Source organism: Falco biarmicus, chromosome 14, assembly GCF_023638135.1.
Source record: "Falco biarmicus isolate bFalBia1 chromosome 14, bFalBia1.pri, whole genome shotgun sequence".
In the NCBI taxonomy this organism is placed as follows: Eukaryota; Metazoa; Chordata; class Aves; order Falconiformes; family Falconidae; genus Falco; species Falco biarmicus.
In genome coordinates, this window is record NC_079301.1 from 17,024,010 (window position 1) to 17,047,345 (window position 23,336).

Sequence of the window (23,336 nt, forward strand, 5' to 3'; positions counted from 1 at the left end):
CATGATACATAAGGGAAAGGTACTCTGAAAAGTCAAAATGTAGGTCTGGATCTGATTTTCAGTCGGGTGAGACTTCTGAATTTTATGCTTCTGTTAGTTTATCACAAGTGTTTCCTTTCCTCTATCATGTTATCATCAAGTGCTAGTGAAACGACCAAGTCCAAGAGATTTCTGGTGGTTAGGAAAACAATGACATTTTTGTTCTAACTGTGACTGCAGCTTTTGTTATGGTAGCTGTTTTTCATCTGTCTTTAGAAAATCATTTAAATCTCAAATGAACACTTCTGCTGTCAGAGAGAGATAAAAAGGTTTTAGCATGATAATATCCTGTTCTCAGTTTAGCTGCTCCCAGGAAATAAAAGACTCTGTTATATTATAATAAGTCATTGGTTTATAGTATGTTTTGGGGGCCAAAGTTCTGCATCCAAAAACCCAGAATTATGTTTGCCTGTCTGTTTCAGCTGATCTAGCAAGCGATGCTTCAGCTCATTGCAACTTTGCTGGTCGAGAATGTACATGCTTTGCTTTTCACCAAAGGAGGAAAAGGTCTTTGTTTTTCCATCATTAATCGCCAAATCTTCTCAAAATGTAATACATTTCCTCCTACACTGAAAATGAGCCTAATTCCCAGCAACTGATTCCTCAAAGTGCACATAGCTACTTCTCATCTATTAGTCTCCTTCCATCATAAACCGTATTAATGTAGTGTATTGATGTAATCAGTCTTTGAACACCTACAGAGACATATGCAGCATGCTGTGCCTCATCAGTGTAATAAGGGTTACATGGAGAGTTGTATCAGAATATAATGCACATGCTGTGTATACGTGGTCTTACGTTCCGCTTTGTGTGCTATATTTTCGCCCTTGAATTTCCACCTAGACGCAGCCCATTGGTATGCATTAGCAGTCCTTGCGTGGCTCTGGGTGAGGACAGGACTCAGCTCTCATGGGGAAGGTGGTACCATTTTGTTCTGAGTTTTGGACAGCACAGAGTGCAGTGCAGCCTTGCTCCTCATTAGGATTGCTGAGGTTCTGCTGACCAGCAAATAACAGTGTTGGGAGAGAAGCTGTTGCTCACCTAATCCCTTTCCTATGGCTTTCCCCTATACACCATATGGCCATCCATGCAGTGGCCGCTCTCACGTGAGGTTTAGCTGTCATTGCAAAAATACCTTGTTATTCACAAAATGCACTAATTAAGCATTCCCTTGATTATAGTGATTATAGTTTCCTCATCTTAGTGATTTTCCTATGATTCAAATGACTATTTGTCATTTTATTGAGTTTATTGCTATCAGTTGGTATCAGTTTATTGCTTTCTTTTTCCAGAGGATTTAAAACGCTTTCTTCCAAATTCTGAGTATTACTCTAGCAATACGGGTTTCACAGTGTTTTCTCTCTCCAGGACACTGCTTTAACCGAAGTATTGAGGCTAGGAGCCTTTGTTGTCATCACAGAGATACTGTTTCCTTTTCTGACCACATCTGACCAGCTTTTGATTGACCAAAATTCAGTCACTAGAACTAGTGACTTTACTCAGCCGTGATTATCCTGCATTTCAGTATTGCTTCAAAGAAACCCCCTTGTTCCCTTCTCCTCAGGGCATGCTACCAGCATTTGTTGTGACTGCCTTTGTCCTTTACTAAACTAATTTATATTCCCTAACGTAATTTCTCCCTCTTCATCCTCGTTTCAACCCCTAGTTGGCCCTGCTCTACATAGTGATTTTTTTTTCTTCTTGCTTTATCTGTACTTTTTTTGTCTTATTTTTATTATATAAGTGATGGGAGCTAAAGAAGTCAAGCAGTAGTTCTTCTACCGATTAAATTAGAACTAGACTATCTACTGCTTAAGGCAACCTTTAACAGCTTGATAATGTGATAAACTGGAAACAGACAGACCAGTAAAACTTCCTTCTTTGCCTGAATTCTGTTTTCCGTATACATTAACTACGTCATTAATATCCTCTGTGCTGGCAGCAGTGCTTAGCATAAATCTAAATTAAAGAATACATGAGACAAAGAAATAGTGACAAGCTTGGACTGGTGTATGACCAACATCATATGGATTTATAGGAGTAGGAAATGCAGCTATGAATAAATACCCTTTAAGGAGATATGTGTATCCTTGCTCCAGTTCTGATCTCTCCACCTTGGCTTTCGACACTGTAGCCTGAACTTTAATGCTGCTTTTTTAGAGGAGCCTATAAAGTCTAAAAACTGTTCTTCAAATGACCACTTTACCATGTTTTTTTTAACATTACTTTTATTAAAATGTTGCTAATGATAATGGAGTTCACAGAAGACTCACAGGTAAGAATGCAGAGGCGCAGCAGTCGCATTCCCTCCGAGTGGCTACAGACCAGGGCCCTGGCATGTTTATTGTCTGATGATAAGAAAAAGGTATCAAGTGGGAATAACGTCGCAGTTGTTCTCAAAATATACAATGTATGCTGGCTGTATGTAGTCAGTTGTGCTAGCTGGACTAGTATGTGGTGAAGCAATGGCATTGCCAGAATATATCAGACTGCAGAAAATTAGTGCAGCGATAAGTAGATTGATAGGTAAACAAAGAGACTGACTAACTTGCACCTGTGCTTGGAAACTGATATATTTTGTTTGCTTTTGTTGCTCTAAGGCAGGAAAGTTCTGGTTTCAGATGAAGTCTTGAAGGATATCTCCCCTCCCCACACCCCGTTAAAGACAGGGAATCCTTTGCTGTCTGAATAGTTCTTTTACTTTGCAGAACTAGAATGCCTTACTGCAAGCCTCTTTGTTCCTGGTCCTAAGGGATAAATAAACAACTAAAATATGCAATTATCATGCACAAAATTATAGGTGCAAAAGATACATTTTGAAAACTCTGGAATATGCAGTAGATACTTGAAGTACATGAACAGTGTCAATGAAAACAAAAGCCCAGGAGGAAATCTGGCGTTTTGTCAAAATCTAAATTATTAAAATACCACTCTAATCTTGACCTTTGAATTTCTTCAGTAGATGCTGTCCTGGTTTCAGGATGCATGTGAAGTGAACAGTTGGGTTTCAAACTCAGTACTTTGAAATTAAAACTAACAGCACAAAATGAAGCATTTTCACCAAACTGCATAATTTATTTTGGTATTACTGACTGGTACTTTTGAACTTCTGTCATACTTATGTTCATTCCATTTTGTACCTCTCAAAAGTTAACAGCTTGAAATTCCTCACAGACTTAGAAATCTCATTGTCCAAAATCCTGTATCCTGATTGTTTACATCTGGCGCTTCCTGTGCTACTAAAACCTGCCTCAATATAGAGATACTATTTGTCTTCAGTGTCACATAATTTGGAATATTTAATACTCAGACTTTCTGAGTGACTGTCGTCAGTGTTTGCTAGGCTTTTGGAGGCCGTTCTATATAACAGTGAATTGGTTTTTCTACCTAATATCTACGCCTTGAAACCTTCAGTGGAAAGTAATCCTTTGTCATCATCAGCTACTGAGCTGATGCTTTGGGAAAGAATGAGCCAGGTTTTGTTTGTATATTTTGCTTCATTTTCCCTTAACGAGGTCTTGGTGCTTTTAAGAGGAGATGTTTTCTTTATGGTGGGAACATAAAGAAGATATTTAGTTGTTTCTGGGATTCTGGATGGAACCTGAAGCTGATGGCATTTGTAGATTTCAAGAGAATTTGAACAGTGAAGGGTTGTTTTGACATCTGTGAGAGCATCTGCAAGATTACACTTTAAATTCTCACATCTGACCTTCCAATATAACTTTGAAATTACAATAATGCAGTCTTTCTGCAAGTAGGAACATTTGGTTCCTCAAATTAAAATGGCTAGTAATTGCAATTTCATTTTTTACTAGAAAGTTAATTAATTTTTTCCAAGTAATTTGCAATAATGCCTGTGTAGTCAGGTGTTGCTGCTGTCAGAGACCACTAAATATCTGAACACTTTCCTCTTTCATGGGACAGCAACAGCTAAATCCCAAAACACATATTTTTGTTAGGAACATCTGTGTTGGAGTTACTTGCCAGTACACAGGGAATAGAGAGGAGACAATAAAGATTTCTCATTCACTTCCAGCCACTTGCTGGCCCTGCAGTTGGCGGTCAGGGGTGCTCTCAGCGGTGCTGCTGATGGAGAAAGCAGTGACCTGCTAAGGCACTAAGACCTGGTCCTACCATCACATCCTCCAAAAACGAGATTCAGGGAAACCCATGGGTTATTCCTGTGAGTAGGAAGGAAAGGAAATTTATGGGTAAATAACTTTGCTTAAGGAAAAACTACTGTGTTTTTTGGAATATTACCATTTGGTCCAACCCTCATCCTGGCTCTGCTAAAGCTGTTGAAGGTCCTTGGCTCATGCTGAAGTCAACAATAGGGGCTGTTCCTTGCAGCCGTTGAAAGCTTCACTATACTTATGTTATTATCATAGAATATTCTATTCCTCATTTGAACGCATGGAGTAACAAACATAACACAAATAGGGACAGGGAGATGTATATGGCTGAATTTAGCACTGTGTACCGATCTCCTTGTGTTGTACAGATCAGTAACAGACAAATAAGGAGATGAGCTTACTTGCTTTTTCTTCCTCCCTTGTATTTCCCATATTCTCTGAGCAAAGTAAACCAAACTGTAAACCTCAGATGCTGTTTGTTTAGATGGTATACCGTATTTATGTTAAAAGTAACTGAATTAGTGCTGATGCAGCCCTGAACTGTGCTTATGAGCAGTAAGCTAATACAAAAGCTTGAGGTCTGTCAGTAAGTTAAACTGATGCAGGGATTTGTGCCACAAAGTCAGAAGACTTAATATAGAGTAATCTTTACGTGTAAAACATTTGTACTGAAGGGCCAGCCATGTGCTCCCTGTCTGGCTCGTGCAGTGGTACAGTGCAAGTCCCATGTTGTTTTAGTGCTGGACAACACTTTAGTCATGGAGATACCACTTTATATAAAGATCACAGTACATTTTCACTATTATTTAATAATGGTTTAATAATAAATGTATTTTCCATTCTAGTATCTCAAAATATTTCTGAAGTGCTGTAGATTAGTACTGGGAGAGTAACCAGCAGAGTTTTGCATATGTACTGCTTTTATTTTATTTGTTCAGCTTCAGACATGAGTCCACAGCTTTATAATGAGTGACAAAAATGTATTATGTATTTAATTTCATTATTGGGATGACTCAGTGCCTGTAAATCCAACTGATATGAATGAGAAGTGAAGTTGCACAGTTACTCTGAAAATAAGGCTGTTTAGGTGACTAAATGTCAATTTGGCTGTGTGACATCAGGGAACATTTCACATAATTTATTTTAGCATGTTGATGTCATGTCATTAACAACAATTATGATTCCTTTTTAAACTGGTAAAGCTACAATATTTCCAAGCATATGTATCCTTACTCCCCCACCCACCCATATTTCATTTTTACCCCTGTAATCTCAGCATAAGCTTTCTGATTTTTCTTCTTATGTGCTCCCTCAAGGAGCTAGAAAAGTCTCAGGACCAAACAGTTCTTGTTTAGCTCCTCTCTGGAGCCTGGACCAGATGGTACAAGAGAACACACATCCCCAAAGAGTTGCATAAAAAGTCTGTGGAGGCCTGGTACACAGAGGAGCAGTACTGCCTGCAACATTTGCTTAAATCTTCCTGCAGCTCACTTAATCAGTGTCTTTGGCTCCGAGGAAATAAAAGTTTTGGGATGCTTCTAGTTGGTGCTTTCTCAAATTTGATTTTCAGAATACTCAGTGCAATGTCATAAAGGGGTCAGACAAACATCTCGGTGGGCTGAACAGGGTTGTCAACCAGGGGCAATCAAGAAATTACAACAGATGAACCTCTTCTTTTCTAGAAATGAAGTTGTCCAACTCAATTTACATAACTTCTTTTAATTCCAAAGGAAATTGATTGAAAATAAAAATAACTCAGTATTTAAGCTATTATTTTAAGTTTATTAGAATTACAATACTTAAAGGACTATAGAGAAAAGTTCTGTTACATTGTAAGCATGTTTTATGTGTTTAAATTAACAAAGCCTTGCAACACCTGTCAAGAGACCCAGTTATTACTCATTTTAAGCTTTTTCAAAATGATCTACTAAGTCAGCAGTTGAGTTAGAAATAGACCCCAAGAGTCATGATTAACTAGACAAGACTTCAGATAAATGAGCCACCTAAACACCTTCCCAGTTACCTGTGGCTTGTTTGATTAAGTAGCAGAGCTGTTCCTTGGAGAAGGGGTTGATCCTCCCATGATCTAAGAATAATGACCTCAATTGTAAAGTTTCACGTCAAGTAACATTAGCTGTGTTTGAAAGGAGAAGTAAAGGCGGCTAGAGAAAGGTCTAAAGAAGGGAGGTTTTGGAGTGTGAAGTCATATGGATTTGCCTCTGGGGAAAACTCTTAACTTTCCTCTTAGCAGGGCTGCAGAAGACAAATGTTTCATTCTCATAATTGTGGAGTTCCTTCATGAATCATCGGGTGTTCTTTGTCTAGTATCGTGCGAGAGGTAGGTTAATTACAGGCCTGTGTTAAGAAACTCTGATGTGTTACCTTTAATTTCATTGTGTTTCCTTACTAAGGGGAAAACACAGAGGTAGTGTTGACTAGTAAGTAAGGGTATCCTTAAGGAGTTTTTCCTAATTTCTCATGAGAAATGAAGTATTTGGGGAGTTTCTTTAGATAGAGAACTGAGATAAGGTTATGCAAGAACTCAGACAATTTTTCACAACCACAAGGAATCAAAAAGTATTTTTTTAATGAAAGCTGAAATTCTGATATAACCAGATTTTCTGGGACCTTAGAAGTATCCTATGTACTTTTGCCTTGGTTTTCTCTGACACAGGAACAGAAAACAAGATGTGTGGTAAATCTCATGTAGAACCTCTGAACCTTCAGTTCAAGGTCTATTCTGGTTTAGGGTGGAGGTAATCAGTCAAAGCAATGACTTCATTTGTTTTAGGGTGGAGGTAATCAGTCAAAGCAAATGCATTCATCTGGTCTGCAACCTCCTTGCAATTCTCATTTGCTCCTGCTAGACAGACCTGCCTGCCATGCATCTTTTTGGAGTATTTTTGAGATGCAAGAACCCTCCAAAAAAGATTTTACTTTGCTTGCCACCCAAATGGTTTCAGCCTACATATGCGCAGGTGAAAGAGCACTGTGAATCACCTGCCCATTCAGTTCTTTTCCAGTTCTCATTTCCAGCAATACTAACAATCATAACGCAACGTTAGCTCTTTGTCCTGACTCCAAGTTTATCTATCAAGAATTACTATTGCTGTGTCTGTTAAAGCTTTCTCAGTTGTAAAAAGAAAATCAATATTCATTTGATGTTTGCAACTGGAACCTACGCTAGGTAGAAATGTAATGATTTTGCTGTTGTCAGCATAAGCCCAGAACTGAGCTGACAAACAGAAATTGAGAGGAATGGCTGAAAAAGCTTGTTAGCATGCCTCCTGTTAACCCAAGGAAGAAGTGGGCATTTTAACATTATAAAAAATGTGTTTTGATTGGAAACTTTGGTTACGCAGCTCTTAATTCAAGTGGATTTAAAAAATAGGATTTATTTGTTAAAGCATTTATATGTAATAGTGGAAAGAAGGGCCTTAAACTTGCTGAGTAATGCTTTTGAGCATCTTTTTTCCTGTTTTCTTCATCAAAGTATTCCAGGTGAGTGAAGGTGAGAGTCTGTGCTGTTCTGCTTTTTCTACTTTTCTCGTTTTTCTTCCTAAAGATAGAGAACCAGGGACTCCTTTAGTCCCTGTCATTTGATCAAGACTTGCTCTTCTGAAAGTACCAGAATTCTGGCCCTCGAGTCAAAATTTTTCAGTCTTTGTTGTCTTTTAAATACAAATACATTTCTAACTGAGGACTCCTGTTTTCAAAAATGCTTAATGCTCTTTGGGAGAAGGTTTAACACATTTGTAAACAAGGTTTGGTCTCTTTTCAGGTTAAAAAATTCAATGTCCCTGTAAAATGGAAAGACTGTTTCTGTGCCTAATGTAAGCACTGAGTCACAGGAAATTAATTTATTGATAATAAGGAAACATCTAAAAATCATTGGACAGAAGCAATTATAAGCTGCATGGAAGAGATTGACTGTAAGCCCATCGTTAGCATCCAGAGCCAAACTACTGGTTCATTTTGCTATCAAAACTGGATTGCCTGCACAGTCATTCTTTCCATAACATTTGTCTGTTCTTTACATATTGAAGACTGCATAAAACTGAGGTAGCAAAGATAAAAATATAGTTAAAATAAATCGATGATATTGAAAACAAGTGACCGGCAAGAAGTGAAAACCTTTCCAGTAAAGCTATGCACTTGGTCCTGGAAAGATCCTGAGCTAGCATGGCTCTTAGCTACGTGTGAAATGGGAAGCAGTGGCATTGTCTTTAGTGTCCTACCTGGTAGAGATCGAACCTCAAGGGGAATAGCCTTGTCCTGATTCTTAAAGCTAAACACATGCTGGAGTGTGCCATGGAACCACCGGCTGCTGCTGGCTTCACCAGCTGTGGTGGTGCGGGAAGGAGGTGGCACCTCTCGGGATGGAGCTCAAAGGACAGTTATAAGAGTCCAAGCAAAGCTACTACCCAAATGTCTGTTACATGTCCCTTATCATTTGAAAATTCACCAGTTAGTGGGTACCACCCAAAGGGTACAGGAAAGGAAGGATTAATTTAGGGACTCTTTAAAACCAGGTCCACATGAAGTTAAAAGCAGGAAGGGAAGGGGGAGGTAAAAGTGAAATCACCTGTGCTGGCTGTAGGAACGGTGGCTAAACTGTAAATGCAAACCTGATGGCAACTTTGCTTGTTTGCTTGTAAACTATGGCTCTAATTTGCAAACTACAGCTCTCATTGCAAAGGCAATTTTTTACTTTTCATCTTTTTTAATTCTCCAGTTTTAATTTTGTTCAGCTCAATGCTTAAAATATATGTAGAAAAAATGTTCTTACAGAGGTTTAAAAATATGAGGGTTCTTCAAACAAACTTTATGCAAAGTTGTCAGAAACCCACGCTACCGGTTAAATTGTCAGGTAACTTTATTTCCTGTGAGGAGGAAGTCATATATAGATTGCAGTCGTAAGATGATTCATATATTTCTTGCTCATCTCCCAACTGCTTCCCTCCTACAGAAAATACAAGACACAGTATGTCCTACAGATATCTGGGCAAGTCAGTCTCACACACGTTTTCTTCCTGTAGACAGATAGGTGAATAATCCAGATATATGCAGATTAGAATACTTTGACAAAGAATAAAGTTCATAGTATTTTAATTGATTCAGTAAATCTTTTACATTTCTGCTCAGTTTAACCAAAGAACTCAAACAATATTTTTGAGATGCTTTTATTCTCACATTCAAAAATGGATAGTGTTGTGCCATATTTTGAGGATTAGTGTATGTCAGCCTCTTAAATGTAAGCAGAATGTCTTTCTCTTTCAAGGGAATGCAAGCATTTTAAAAATACCGAGAGTCCTGAACTGATTTACAATGATTAGAAATGCTGTTCATATAGCCTGCTTTTTGGCAATGTACTGGTGTAGTATCTGTTGTGTAAACACTGCATACTGAGCACAAAGGGTCCGCTTCTGTCAGCTGTTCCATTCAGACGATCCCATTAAGATAAATGAAAATTCTCAGGTAGTATTAAGACTTTGCTATGCTATATATAAATAGTTTCTCACACTAAGGAGTTAACAAGTGTACTATTATCATTTTTTTTTTAACGTATGGAAAAGAAGGTAGAATTGGAAAAAAGATCTTGGTTCTTTTTATCATAAAGCACAGGTTTTCAATGTATAGGTCATTTAATAGCATGCTCATCAAAATAAGAAGGATAATAATTTTGTAAGAACAAGCACCGAAATAATATTTTAATATTCATTAATAGAATGCAGTGACACTGAAGTGCATTTATCCTATAAATTGGCCTGCACTGACATTGGGAATCATCTAATGTAATGACAAAAACCTCTTCCAAAGGATAAAGTGATTCAGCTGACAAACTGGCAATTACTCCCACAGACTTTTCAAGTCTGTCTTTAAATAAAACATTTGTTAAAACATTCCACTATATGCCTTCTATCACCTGCAGCAAGATAAATGCTGCATTATATTCTATCAGTTATTTTCAATTAAAAATATTTCAAAGCATGTTGATGTCGCTGGAAATACACAGGTTTTAGATCTTTGGAATGGTGAAATTTCCTTTTTGATGACTAGCAAAAACTAATGAAATGGGTTCATCAGTTAATTTAATGGCTACAGAATTTTATTCTTTCATAAGAAATCTACGTTCTATTCATTCTTCATAATCATCATGCATCATGACTACTGTTACTGCAGAGTCAAACGAAGCCAGGTTGGATTGCCTTTACCTCCCCAGTTGTTTTCTGCCCCGTGCCTTCGTTAGCTGTTTGCAGCAGGTGAGCAGTAGATCTACAAGGCTGTAATTCTTTGGTTGCTGTTTTCAGCACGCAGGCTTCAGGATAACAAGGCATCATGGCCAATGAATATTACCAGAAGACGTTAATCCAATTAGCTCAGCATAATTTATTAGGCAGCACACAAACTAATAATCTGTCCCTGTGTTAAGTATTTTGGCACTGCAGAAGAGACAGGTCACATTTTTAAAGCTGAAAGCAACTCACAAAGCTGGGTTTGTTGAGAGAAGGCTATGTATTTAAATTACCTAACTATTATGGTTAGAAATAAGGTTTGCACACGGCTTCTTTTACTTCTTGGAATCAGCGCCTCTGAAGAAGAGACCTAAAGAATGCTTTCTGTCCCTGAAAGCTTAAATTTTTTCTTTCCCCCCTTGATTGTATCACCTGGGCTAATAACAATAATTACCTCTGCTTTTGAACCTTGCCTTGCTTGTATCTTAGACTTAGCTACCACAGTGCTATTGCTAAACCAGGTTATATGTCAATGTCCCGGTGATGTGTGAGGTCTGGCAGAGTATTGATAGCAAACAACCCATCATCTGCTAAAATCAATGGATTGCATGCTGCTAAATCCTGGCGGTGATTTAAAATCTGGGTGTGGTGAATGCCTTGCTCACCAAGGGCGTTCTGTTAGAAACTGGGCAAAATTATATCTGAATTTGAAAGCTGTTACAGTATGAAAAATGCATCTTAGTCACCATGAACAAAATGGATACGAGTTTCTAACCTCTCTAAGCAACTCTGGGCACAATCCCGTGAGCAACACTTGGAGCTGGTTGTGATTCTGAATCTTAAGGCGCAATGAGTGGCAAGTCATTATTAAGACCCAAGAGTCTGCCTTTTATTTATTGTAACATGCACTGTTATACGTGATAAAGGTCCTACTGTATTCAGTTCTCATGTCTGCCTTTATGTACATAGAACTACATCAAAACCAAAGCTCTTTGCTCATGCTTTTGCCAATAGCTTTATTCCCTGCTTGCCTCAGTTGCAAACCAGATCTGTCTGTGGTGGGGGTAGGAGGAGGATGCAACAAAGGGTGCTGCCATAAGTGTCGTCCTCACACCAACCTGCCAAAAAAACCCCAAACCCATAATGAAAAGGTCACAACTACTGCTGTCTAGCTGCAATGTTCTCAATAGATGTGAATGGGAGAGTCGCTTTTTTGATTGCTTGATTGCTTCCTCAACAAGAAACTGGCATATTCGAGACTGGAGACAAAACAAAAAACTGTAAAAAACCCCAGCATATGGAATAGCTGAGGAAGCAGAAGCTAAAGAGTTTGAGATTCCTCTAGCCCAGGACAACATTTTCTCTTTTTTAGAGATCCAATATAAACTGCAAAAGCAGTGGTTTTTACAGAGTTGTGACAGCTTGCAAAGAGCCGAATGATTAGAGAAATAAAGCCAGGGCTGCAGAGAAGTAATTCTCTGAAATCTTCTGGATACAATTTTTTTGGTAAAACCACGTACTAGCACTCAGCAAAGATGAGATAAAATAGTGACATTAGAGATTGTGTCTGTTCTCCCAGTGTTTTACAGAAGTTTCCAGACATTTAAATTACCTGTTCAGAACTTTTAAATTTCAACTTTCTTCATGGTTATTAATTTATAATCACTTTGGATCATCTACATGGGGAATTTTAGTATTCTTTGAATTTTTAATGTCTTTTCAAGATTGATATGTATGATGTGTTTATAACATTATATTTGAATGCCATTAAGCAGTGTGGTAACAAAATAACGTAATATTTCTGCTAAGACATGTTCAGTAATGTATATGGTTGTTTTTTTGAGGAAGAAAGAAACCTTTGGTGTTGAGAGGCTCTAAACAACAGGCTATACTGACAAAAGTGAATTTGGGATAGCAGGGTTCCTGGAAGGCCTTCAAGAACAACTCTGGAATTTATTTGTAAAAAGTTTACTATAAATGAAGTTAGTAATTGCTTCGGGATAGTATGACTCTCATCCAAAAAAATAAAATATATTCTCAAGAATAGCATATAGAAACTCATGAGCAAAATAATCAACTTGTGAGCTGAGATGGAAAAGTAAACCCAAAACTTCAAAGGTGATATGTATTCAAATTAAGTCTTAAGAAAACATCTTGTTTATATATACATGAAACTGCTCTCTCTTCCCTCCTACTTCCCCTCTTTATTTTACTGCTGGCTTTAATGTCTACACATACTTTGTAATACATATGGGGCTCTGTATAGGTAGTAATAAACGATATCTCCAATTGACATTCCTAGAAATGACAGCTTCTGAAATATAGTCAGTCATCTGACACATAAATCCTCCTTCTGAATCTCATCAAATTCTGGATTTGTCACATTCCTTTCAGATTCATGGTCTCTGTGGTTTGGTTGTTGCATCTTTGAAACAGCATGGGATAATCAAAGTTGCCCTTGCTGGATCCCATTAAAATCTTTTACAGAAACCCCAGAGGCCTGTACCAGGCAATAGACTGCACATCCCCAGAGCCTGGTGCTCTTGAGTTTCTCACAATTCTTGCACAGGTTTCAGATGAGTGGCTATGTAGTTCTCTCACCGGGGGACTGGTGCTAATCCAGATGAAAATTAGAAGATGCTTGCTTACAAGGTGGCCAAAGTTTCAAGAAAATATTATCCAAATAATACTGACCCTTCTGACAATTTTTTCATCTGTTTTTTTGTTGTTGCTAAGCTGGCGTGACAGATTTGAGTGGTGGTTCATTTTATACCACTGGTTCTTAAAGCATATTGCACTAATAGCCCACCTGGGGCACTGTCTTATCTAAAATGCTACAGAGACTATCAGAAAAAATGAAATTGAAGTAGGTAAGTCCAACACTTGAATATTTTGTCCATTTTTCCTTGTACAGGAGTTCGGGGTTGTTCGGTGGTGCTGACATGGCTATCTGAGGCAGGACGACCCACCAGCCAACCACACAGGTGACCAGCATTCGTCTGAGTATGCTGTTCTCTTGATGCCAAACAAAAGATCCTCCGAGGTTTCCAGGGAATTGTTAATTTAAATAGAACAATCAAGCTTAATTAGCACAGTTTATCAGTGAGAGGACTCAGAATATTTTTGTGAGATTTAGAGAGTACACTTGAATGATTTAGATAGCTTTCATTTCCTAGCAGGAACTACAATCTTCATTTATGGTAAGTCAGCATACCTGCATCTGCTGAGGCGTTTGTTCTACCTCCCTAATGAATGCAACAGTTTGTAATTTGCTGGATAGATAGAGGTGCACAGAAAAGTGACTGGTATTCCATGTTCATTTGCAACAGGGTAGATGTGCTCTAATGTAAAGCAACCATCAGAAATGCTTCCATTTCATGTTATTTTTTTGATGGGAAAAGTTTGGAAAATGAGCTCCTTTGGCACGGTGAAAAATGGTTTCCCAGGTCATGCTGTAGGCTGAAGTGTCAGTAACATAAAGATTCTTTCATGTTATCAATCTTAATCGGATACCTTCCGTAATTTTATAAAATATATATGTGCCACCATGGTACAAATAATGTTGTCCTCCCATGGTTCCTTATCTCCAGTCTCTTATCTGAGTATGCATTTGATTTTCCCTTCTGAAATGCCCAGTAATTTTAGAGCTGAAAGCAAATAGTTCCAACTAAAAAACTTTAGCCCTGGTAAATCTGGAACTGGAGGGTAAAATCCTAAGGAATGACAGCAAAAAAATACATGAAGCTTTGGAATATTGTCCCTAAAGGCAAAATATACAAGAGTGTCAAAGATGCAAGGTGGAAGGACAGTGTTCTAGAAGACCTTTTGCTGTAGCTCTTGATGAATTTTGGAATTATTTGGTACACTTTTATTGCCTAAGTGAGAAGGGATCCATGCCTTGTTGCAGTTCTTTGGATATACTGTTATATACTGTTTTGATTCTGAGTTTTATTATCCTGAACCACCTGGAAGGAACAAAAGGGCAGCCAGTTTACAGGCAAAGGGTTTGTGTAGCAATGGTCACAGGGTGCCACCAGCACCACAGGCTGGACGGACAGTGTGGGGGCAAGCATAACCTCTAGGCATTTTAAAGAAAATATCAAGCCACACGAATTAAATGTGAAGGGGAGGGACCACCAAGCCTGAAAATAATATATTCAAACAGTACGAAAGACAGCTTATCAAGCCTTTTCCAGGAAAATCTGCTTCTGATAGAATGGGATAAAGGCAGAAAAGCCAGGATGCAGGCTCCCAAGTGGTATTCTAAACCATGTGCTATAAAAGATGGGATAGTTGTATATGATTCTTACTGTTCTTAATGGACTGAGCATGCATTAAATTAAGAAATCTGTGGGCTTGTAGCACATCAAGCTGAAAGGTTATTTATGTATCCTGCAATAACCAGGTAAGAATGCAGTTACTCATAGATGTATTATGAATACATGCTAATTGCTATCAGTGGTTGTGTTCTGAAGATCATGCATTTTTTATGCATGGCAAGCTGCTAAAATATCCCTACCACTTACTTCTGCATCACAGCATCCTCGTTGAAAAAGCACTAGCAGAAAGGTCTTCCATTTTAGCGTTTTCACCAAGACTTTGAAAGCTCACGGTGAAGGTGCAAGAAGGATGTGACAGACGTTGCATTAACATAAAGCTCAGAATACTTATCTGCTTCTGCTTCCCAGGGAAGCAGTCACTCGGCTTCCTGTAAAGGCAAAAAGCATAAAGAGACTGGGATCTGTTATCAGCCCTCTTGGGCAGAACTGCAATACAGAGTGCTCTGCTTAATATTGCTTATCGCTAATTTTGTGCATGATAACTGAAGCATGAACAATATCTGAGTGGGAAGCAAAACTAGATCTATAGCTGCATAGTCAAGCCTATCAAAATATATTGCTGAGCTCCCATAGCCAAACAGTTCTGCAGAATATCAGCTGAAACAGAACATTCCAGCTCACTGGGCCTCCAGTCACCATATGCTTGTGCAGCCTCACCTGTAATAGCGGATAGCTACGCGCAGAGGTAGGGTGCATTAAAAATTAGGAAGGGATGCCGGAGTGAGCCTGCATGATATTGAAAATTGATGGGTTTTATGTGTTTTGTTACTCGCTATGTCTTACTAAGTTGTCAGGCAATGATGGTGAAATGAGCCTTGCTGAAATCACTCACATGAGTGAGGAGTGTATATTACTCTTAGAAATATATACATGCTAAGTCGTGCCGTGGAGATTACCCTGAAGAAAATCCACTCTTGTCTGACTGTTCCTTCTGTAAAAGAAGCAAGAGAAAGAACAATGGTGTTGCTATATGGCTTGCCTGTTTAAACCAGAAAGGTTCTCTCTTCCAAGCTTATCCTGTGCAGGAGGAATTATTTGCGTATTTTGAGGGTGACCCAACTATAGGTGAGCGTCGTTTCTGAGAATGTAGGATCCAGGGTGGGATTTCATGACAGTCCCTGCATCCTTCATGCACCTGTGTTAGATGTGGGTTACAAACCTTGCACTGGTGAAGAGTCTGAGGATGCTCTCTGGTTTTTATGCAGAACTTCAGGATTGTCCTGAGTTTTTTCTGTTTCTAATGGAAGGAAACACTCAGCAAAATGCCAAAAAGAAAATATTAATGTCTTATTTTACACTGATGTGTCCAATACAAGATCTTTTTTTACATAGTCAGATTTAACTGCACCTTACTTTTCTGGGAATTCATGCAGAAATGCTACAATTAAACTATCGTGAGGAAATACAGGGAGTTTTCATTTCCCTGTTCTTTTAATACCAAAAAACCCCACATTTGCTCTAAGGCCACATTTAGAGGAAGTAACTGAAAAAGTTTAGCTAGATTGGGTTTCTATTTGTGTAATATTTTTCCTGTTTATAATGCCAAGAAATCTTCAAAAGATTTCAAGGCTTGAGGGCTGCAGTACAGACAAGCCCAGCAACACTCCAGGGTTTTAAAATTTCAAGTAGGACTTTTTCTGGGGAGAGGGAGGATGTTTAGTTTTAATTCAATCAAAAAAGCTTAAAGGAAAGAGATTATCGCTGCATGTTTACCTCACTGTCCCTTTCGCTTGGTCCTGTTACCACAATTGCATCCGAGAAGATGGCACCAGGTACCTCATCAGAGCCTTGGTGGGTAACTGGTGCTGCTCCCAGTAAGGATACAACTGGGCTACCATTAAAGTGTTAAAAGTTAAAGGAACAAAATTACAAGGCAAAGGGATGAGGGAACTTGTCATTCTTTCTTTGGTGTCTGCTACAGTCCGTGCACCATCATGTCTGAACGTCTTGCTGTGAGTTAAACATCATTTTGCTGCTGACAGATAATCTCTACAAAAGATACTTCCCTGCCGGCCGGTGGTTTGGGAATCCAGCTGTGGAGAGAGGCAGGGCAGGATTATCATGAGCTCCCTGTGAAATCTGTTTCGTTAAATGTGGTTCCATATCCAGCGTTGATTTGGATAAACATGATCTCAGGCTGTTCAGACATAGCATTAAATAATGCATTTTCCACCAAAAACATTTTTTCTCTGTTTATTCTAAAAATCAGTGTTCTATGATTAAGCTTGTTCCTAATGACATATTTTTTTCTCTTTCAATGTGCCCTTCTGGTAATACTGAGGGTAATAATAAGCCAGAGCCAAGTGCAAGTCAAATAAATGGGCAATTGCTGAGGGAAAATATTAGGAACTGCTATAAAATCATGTGCCATTAACAGGGTTTTATTTTGACCATAAATGGCAATAATTATTCTTTCATGAATATTTCAGAAGACCGGGATGGGTTATTGGGATAGGATGAGATAGGAAATTGTTCAATTTAACTGTACTTTCTTCACATTAGAAACTCTAGCAATGCTATTTTCCTTTTTAAAGTGCAATTTGTCATTTCTGTCCAAATAATTAATTTGAGAAGTATGTATATGCTCTTATGATACGAGCTACAACTTCAGCTCTCTAATAAGTGTGTGATAAGCCAGCACACATGCATGAAAATAAACATGTAGGGTAACCTGTGGTGCACAGAAGCATCCCAAGTAAGTCTCTGACAGAGCTCTGTAGACCATGGCACCAATTTCATCCTTGATGAAAATCTTGTGTTGGCTTAACCCATCTTGATAACCAGAATAAAATGATGAATTTGTTCACATTAATTAAGCATATTACCTAAATGATGCATTATGAATGCTTTTATATCTTTACTGTTTTTCATTTCTCTGTTATAAAAAGGCTTGCAGAACAAGGGGTGTGTTGTGAAGGGGAAAGAATTAGAAAAGACTTCGAAGTTTTAAAATAAAACATTCCATATAGTTCATTTTCCCTTGGAGCAAAATTACAATGCACTTAAGAGAAAGCAATATGTCAATCAAAATAAGAAAACCGATATTACTAGTGACCCCTAAAGAACTTGCAAGCAGGCAGGTTAATCAAGTCTTTATTTTTCAATACACCTATCTGAACTTCAGCACAAAGTAATTAATTTTAGGTTCCAGTACAGAAATGCACTAAATATCATCTCCGGTTGTGTGCTTTTTCATAACATACTAATCAGTCCTTTTTACACTGTGACTTTGTTAAAATGTGGGGGGTGGTAGAACAATGGTGACATTTGAAAGGTCTGTCCTTACATTCTCTGATAATCTGCTGGAGTCGTAAAAACTGTTTTTCTTAATTAACAGACAAAGGCAACATGTTTTCCAAGCTGCTTTGCTGTATAGATGTATAAATAATCCCTAGCATATTTAACTGGTGTATTTTTCATCTCTGAGTAGTTTGGGGATTTGTTTTGCCCCTGGAAAAGCGCTATGGCATCCTCTGTGCTGAGGCTGGGTCTGTGCTGCTGGGTACCTTGCCTGTTACGGAGGGACTGCACCTGTCTCAGGGCTAGGTCTTCCCTGAATCCAGCCATCCTTCTGATGTCCACTTGCTCTCCTAGTCTGCTTACCTGTTTGTGGCTCTCAGTCCAGTTCCTCCAGAATTAAAATCTGCCAGAATTAACAGTCTGGAGACTTGGCCAACTCTCAGTCCCCCCACCTTCTCTGACTCCACCTGTGCAAGTGCATGAGATGTTTTCCACTTATATTTTCACTGAAAAAAAATGAGCAATTTAACATTTGAAGTGGATAAGTTTCTATAGAAAGGAAGGAAAGAGAATGTGTAATGTCCTTGTTTTGGATACCTCTGCTCCTGAATGCTGAAGACTGTATGTTAACTGTGGAAACCTGTTCTGAGAGCACTTCAGCAGGATAATAGGATTTGGAAAACAGATAAGTTTATTTTCCTATACGTTGTTTCTATAGGCAGTATTTTTATTTTTCATATAACTTCCTGAAGGTGCTGAGAGATGCATCACAACTTCAATGAAGTTCCTTTCTACCTGGAGGTAAGGGTGTTTTCTAGAAAGAGCAGCACTTCTAGGAGAGTTTGGTTGATATGGTTTTATCCATACAGGATATAAAAATTGAACCATGTTAGGTTTGACAGTGCAGCTAGGGCTACATACAGTGGGAAAATACAGGACATAGCTAAGCAAGTTATCACTACTAAAATAAAAAAAAAAAAAAGCTGAAAGAGCAATCCATAAATGATACGAAATCTATAACGGCCTTATGTGTATACAGCTGTATATTAGGTTTATTGTTGAAGTGTAAAGGTTACTTTAATTTTATGAGAGGTCTATACTTACTAGATATAGAGACAACATTGAGAAATCCCTTCTAAAATAGGTTTTGTTATGGCCTGAAGGTGCAGCTTATCACAGGTAAGTAGAATATTGCATTGATCTCCACTGTAGATAATGAGACTGCCTGGGAGCAGCAGTCTGGTCACATGAAACAAATTGCTGATCACAAGTCAAACATACTGGGGGTTTTAATGTTTATTTTGAACTGAACTGTAACAAAAAGGGCAAACCCCTGTGTTGGCAAGTACATGGGCAAAAGGAGTCTGCTAGGGGAGAGGAGGGAGTCTGGGAAAAGTGGTTGGGGGCTGAATGGACATCACGATCAGGCACTAAGTGAGGAGGCAGAACGCCTGCTGCATTGATCACCAGCCAAAAGTGCTGGCCTTTCGCTCCTCAGTGCACACCGAGATGGCAGAGGACGGGCTTTTGCTTCTGCCTCTCATCCTGCCATGGTGCTGGTGCAAGTGAGTGGGACACGGTGCACAGCACCCTTGGGAGTCTCTCAGCTAAACAGGGAGGAGTGTGATGAGCAAGTACCACTTCTCTGTGTTCCTGGCAAAGGATGCTTGTTGCTAGGAATGCCATTTAAACAGTGTCTAGGGGCTAAGTGAGTACACTTATCTTATTGTGTTAGGTGAAGGGCTATTACCAAAAATAAAGTATGTTGGCACGTTGCGAAATGATAGCACTTAAAAGATGAGCAGGACTTTTGTTGTAGAGAGCACATCATCAGGTACAAGTGCACACACATGCCATGCCCAAGTGGCTGCTTGGCTTTTCAGGAGGAAGGTGGATGAGATGAAGTTACCAATAGTGAAGGAAGCCGATGCCCAGCCCTTCTCTTTGCTGGGAGAGGCTGCAGCCCCTGGAGAGACCCCGGTCCTGCCTGGCAGGATGGTTGCACTGCGCGTTCCCAGCCCCTCTGGTGCTGCATGCAGCTGGGAAGTGACTGGTGGTGGGGGGGTTGACACTTGCCCTTTGCCTGGGGGCTGACAGTGCAAATTACTAGAGATGAGTCGGGGCATTCTGTGATTTCTTTTGTATTTAAACACTGCAGTCAGTCCCCATGCTGTGGTTTAACCCCAGCTGGTACCTAAAGACCTGCTCGCTCCCTCCCCTCACAGTGGGATGGGGGAGAGAATCGGAGGAGCAGAAGTGAGAAAACCCATGTGCTGTGATAAAGGCAGTTTAACAGGTAAAGCAAAAGCTGCGTGCACGAGCAAAGCAAACCAAGGAATCCATTCAACCCTTCCCATCACAGGCAGGTTCAGGGTGCCCAGGTTCAGGGCTCCATCATGCATGACGGTTACTTGGGAAGATGAATGCCATCACTCCAAATGTCCCCCCCTCCTCCTTCTTCTTCACCCAACTTTGTATGCTGAGCATGAATGTCATATGGTATGGGATATGCCTTGGGTCAGTTGGGGTCAGAAAACATAGTCCCATACTAGCTACTATGAAGAAAATGAGCTCTATCTCCGCTAAACCCAGCATACACGGTAATATAACATAATATATCCTCAAAACTTGTTTCTTGCTTATGCTTACTGAGAGGAAAAATGAACAGTGCTCCCCAAGCACTTTCCTCCATGTAATTAAGGTATAAGGCTTATCCTGTGCTTGCTTCTTGGCTGGCTGCGTGGTACTCTTTCTCTCAGTGCTTTGTCTTACATATTGGTGCAAATAGATAAATGGTATGTATATAAGATCTTGGTCAACACCACAATGTAACATTAGATTTTTCCTTTAAAACTTCCAACTCCTGTGTGTTCCCTGCTGTTGTCGTACCTCCATCATCCACTGCGTGTGAGCCCAAACACAGAGACTGTTATGCAAATGTTTAGTGTTAAAGTGAATGGATGACTTGTTGTGCTTATTTATATAAATTTGTTTCACTAAATCCTGTCTCTGTATTGTAAGCTGCAGGGCAAACAGCCGGGCTCTGCTCCCACTGTGTGTGAAGAGTTCATGTTTGCAATAGCAATGTAAACCCAAATTACAGGTGTTCTCTGCACCTAGGCTCTGCTGTAACAAAGCATTCTGTGATACTGCCTCCGGTCAGGAAACCACGCCGGTGGAAGGATGTACCAAAAAAAGCTTTGGTTTGTTAAATTCCTGTGCTTTTTCTTGGGCATGTGAGGATGTTGGACAAGAAAGAAATTTTGTCTGCTCGAATACGGCCAGTTTTGAGTGAGAGTGCAGCCTTAGGAATATATAGTTTTACATTTACTGGTCTGTGCTTTGGAATTAAAACTAGATGTGTGGAAATACAGCACTGTCAACATGTCAGCCGAGCCGACACCTTTCAACTGGCAATGAATACTGATTACCTTCGCCACAGCAGACAATTCTTCTGTCTAATATAATTTCATTAAAACACATCTGAAATGAAAATCTGTTTGGTTCTAATTTTAAAGGAATTTCTTTGGTAGATCAGGCCAGAAATACATGTTTTCGTTTAAAAACAAAAAAGTGAGAAAATCATAAAAGAAAATAATTCATCTGAATATTAATGTTTTTCACAAATTAAACTGAGTCTTAGAAAGGAATTATTTCCTGGCTGAAGATGGTGTCCTTAATGCCAGCTTTTTGGGCGTTCAGGCAACACCTTTCAGGTGGTACCTTTCCTGTATGTCTCTTAAGTTTATACTGCGTTGTTCTAAATGGGCTTTTTACTGCCATAGTGGATAGTGCTAAAGATAGTAATAAAGATTTCCTGGTAGTTTAAGTGTTGGAGACCTGAGCTGCTGTGCCAGCAGGCTTTGAGCAGATCTGTTGCAGCGAGAATTTCCATTTCCTTGGAAGGTGGAGCACTTTTTGTTGGAAATGGAAACATAACTGTTATCCTTTTTCAATCTTTTTGTAATTGAAGCAGAGTAGCCAGCTGCCCTGGTCCTTGGAGGCTGCCCATTTTGCCCTCTGGCCCTCCTTGCCAGACCCCCAGTTGCTGCCTGCAAACCTCGCCGTGCACAGCCGGGTGCGTGGTGGCCAGAGGGCTGGAGCTGTGACCCAGCTGGGCTGCCCCCAGCAGCAGGACTCTGAAGGCCAGATTTGCCAAAAGGCATCAGGTGAGCTGCCGGGGAAATGGTGGGTTTCTGACAGACGTTCCCAGTGCGTTGGCAGAAGCTTGCTCAAGCTGAACTCTTTCTATAAAACACCTGCTCTCGGTGAACTACTGCGCTTTTTTTCTTACCTCCCTGAAATTTTCCTCACTGTCTTCCTGAAGTTCTGCGTGTTTCTGGTACACAGGGTGGAAGAAAGTCTGATGTTTGTGACAGCTGCCTTTAGACGCCTACTTATGTCATCTGATGAATCAAGGCATTTAAAACCATGTTTCATCCTTGGAGAGTGGAGTCATCTTACTATTGTATGAAATACATCCTTTAATTGTCCTTTTCTGTGGGAGCTTTGTCTAAATGAAGAGCCAGAGTTTGGGACTTTGGTCCTTAGAACAACTTAATAAAAGCCAGCCAATTGTTTATTGGCTTCCTTGTCAGAGGTGACGGAGGTGACACGTCCCACATTGCTCTCTCTCATCTGACACCTCATATATTGTCCATTATCAGAACAAAATGGGAAAGAAAATCCTTTATAGATACCTCTTTGGGAGCTTCAGCAATAAGATTTCAACAGTGCTGAGATTTTTATGACAACATAATTAGAGCTTCCACCAGACTGTAAAAACTCAATTTGTTGAAAATTGTGTAAGCTGATTTAGGGTCAAATCCCAGACTTCTTATTCAGGTTTTCCTCTGAATTTCCATTGATCTCAATGGCATAAGTTCTCTATTTCTAGCAAATTATCCCTGAGCTTCTTCAGTTGTTGTTCCAATGAGAAATCTTCCTTCTCACAAGCTGTATTTCAGAGACATATGTTGAAAAGATGTTACTGATGCAGTTAACAGAGCAAACAGGATCTTCTGTGTCTGTGATGCTGACTTTGACATTCATTGATGCTACAAAGATATTTGATAATCTCTTGTAATATAGCCTTGTGTCAACAAAGCCACAGGTGTGACCATAGAGATAAGATGATAATTTTGAGTCTATTTTTTTCTCACAGTTATGCTTTTAAAAGTTCAAATCTTTAGTAAATAGAAAGGTGAATCTGTGCTATTTTCCTTTCTAAAATGGTGACATGGGACTGTTTCTCAGCATGTCCTGATCAAATTGGCTGAATTTACAGATACAAAGATGTGTTTTTCTACCTGCCAGTTTGATCTAACCTCATGCTTGCATCTGAAAGC

At 39.3% G+C, this 23,336-nt stretch overlaps 1 long non-coding RNA gene across 1 annotated transcript in view; it reads left to right on the forward strand.

The window, feature by feature from the left end:
- Window positions 1-13,439, forward strand: part of LOC130158878 (uncharacterized) — a 270,739-nt gene extending 257,300 nt beyond the window's left edge. Inside the window, exon 3 of the long non-coding RNA XR_008825529.1 lies at window positions 13,323-13,439. This is a non-coding gene — a long non-coding RNA (uncharacterized LOC130158878). The remainder of the gene's footprint in view (window positions 1-13,322) is intronic.
- The last annotated feature ends 9,897 nt before the right edge of the window (window positions 13,440-23,336 follow it).